We start from the raw sequence: 2,510 nt of genomic DNA on the forward strand, positions 1-2,510 counted from the left end.
TAAAGAAAGGGAGTGGAAGGGAGAGGTACGAGAGAATGAGAGAACGAGAAAGAGAGAGAAAGGTGAAATCTTAGGAGGAGGCTGAAGAAGATTCCATTCTATTCTCTTCTCTTCTCTTCTCGTCTCTTCTCTTCTCGTCTCTTCTCTTCTCGTCTCTTCTCTTCTCTTCTCTTCTCTTCTCTTCTCTTCTCTTCTCTTCTCTTTGCGACCATTGGGGTGGTCCTCGGTCCAAGCGTGAAAGAGCGCAACACAGTAGCAACGTTGGTTCCTGAACTAAGCCTAAGGACGTTTTATCTGGCGCATCATCTGCCTACCGTCTTGACTCTATCTTTCGTCTTCTCGTTTCAGAAGCAAGCCGGAAGATGAAGGGAAAAAAGAAGGAGAGAAAGAGAGAGAAAGAGAGAGAGAGAGAAAGACGATCTTGCGTTTCTCGGCCCACCACGATAGTTCTCTCCTAATACGAACCGATCCTCAAGCCTAAGAGATTAATGCATGATACACGAGAAGTGGAAATAAAAGCTTTTTATTCAAAGATTCTTACCATATTGCTCTCCCCTCGCTCCCCCCCCCCTTCCTCCTCCCCCTACCCAAACCCTGTTATATTTAAATAATAATACTTACAACCTACCTACTTTTCTCTTTTCTGTCTCTCTTCTGTCTTCTTCTGTCTTCTTCTCTCTCTCTCTCTCTCTTTTTTTGTTTTGTCTTTGTTTTTCATTTCTTTCTTTTTTTCTTTTTTTCATTTTCTTTTTTTTTTTTTTTTTTTTCAATCGAGATATTTCATTAACCTTCGCAAAGGGATTGAACATGGCAAGGAACATTGTTTTCTTCTTTTTTCTGTTTTTTTTTTTTTTCTTTTTTGTTTCTCCGTTCTTGATTTATGATTCATTTAAATAAATTTTTTCATGGTATCATATGATCACATGAGAGAGACAAAGAGAGAAAGAGAGGTAGTCGACAATATTAAATATATTTCTTTCATAGATAGTACCGTTCCTTAGTTTTCCTATTTAAATAATAATAATTGGTAACTCTCGTTGGTTTCTATATTTTCTTGACTAGAATTTTATTGACCTAATGACATTGCAAAGGAAATGTTATTTTCATCGATTTGATGTTCATTCAAATAGATTTTTCTATTATCCCAATCGTAAATCTATTAATAATGGCTCTTCTTCATTAATATACAATAAACTTTTTATTTGTCAATTCTATTGAAAAATTATATAATAATTAGAAGAACAATTTAATTTTATCTCAATAAAATCCTATGGACTTAACGAGATATAACGTAGAATGATGTATTTTAAGATCAAAGTTCATTCAAACAAATGTCCATCCGTTCCATCCATTCTCATTTGATTTCATCAAGAGGTTGAAAATATGAAAAAAAAAAAAGAAAAAAAAAGAAAAAAAGAAAAAAAATGATTACTTAAGCGATACAACTATTGCGTGACCTATTATAAAATTGAAAAGAGAGAGAGAGAGAGAGAGAGAGAGAGAGAGAGAGAGAGAGATGTGTTGAAAGGTACGAAGGAGGGAGTTTTTCAATACTCAAGAATCCTTATTGTCTTGTTATTTCTTTTTTTTCTTTTTCTTTTTAAATAATTTCCTATCAATTTAAAGAGAAAAATCAAATTACTTGGGTCACGGAGGGCCCAATTAAATAAATATAATCGACCAATCAAATAAGAAATTTTCCACGCTTGCGAATCCATTTCCCAGAGATAACGGGGAATACTACGCGGTTGGAATAAATTTACCGGTTAGCTCGAGGCTCGAATTAACACGCTGAAGAGAGATAGCTGGAAGGAGAGAGAGAGAGAGAGAGAGAGAGAATAGAATGGAGGCAACGTCTAACGATGCTACACGAGCACCTAAGGCGTCGTCGTTCACCGCTGTCCGGAAGCCGCGAGACGTCTGATCTTGATTTAGATTTCTCCGGTAATCTGCTCGTTCCACCACCACCACCACCACCACCACCACCATCACCACCATCACCATCACCACCATCACCAGTAACACCATCACCATCAGTACTATCACTATTACAACTAGCACTACTACATATCTCCATAGCTATCACCATCAGTACCACTACAATCCGACGACGATCTCTCTCCTCCTCCTTCTCCTTCTCCTTATGGCCGGATGGTTAGGAATATACATGTTCCATGGGGTTACGCTCTGAGTTCACACCGTTCCCCGCTGGGCACGCGGACCCCCCGGTAGTCCCTAGCAACTTACTATTCCACATAATGCGCGCTCATATCTCAGGATTATAAGGTAACCTGAGAGACAGCGGCTGAGAGGTTAGTGGGGGAGAATGTTATGCCCAGAGGCAAAGAGAGAGAGAGAGAGAGAGAGAGAGAGAGATACATGAAGAGACAGACGGAGAAAGATAGAGATAGAGAGAGAGAGAGAGAGAGAGAGAGAGAGAGAGAGAGACGAATGGAAGGAGATAGAAACCTTGCACAGACGAAGAGTAAGAATGAAAGAGAAAGGTACGA

The sequence above is a fragment of the Vespa mandarinia genome, chromosome 21, assembly GCF_050613455.1.
Source record: "Vespa mandarinia isolate Hongniang chromosome 21, ASM5061345v1, whole genome shotgun sequence".
NCBI classification, from domain to species: domain Eukaryota; kingdom Metazoa; phylum Arthropoda; class Insecta; order Hymenoptera; family Vespidae; genus Vespa; species Vespa mandarinia.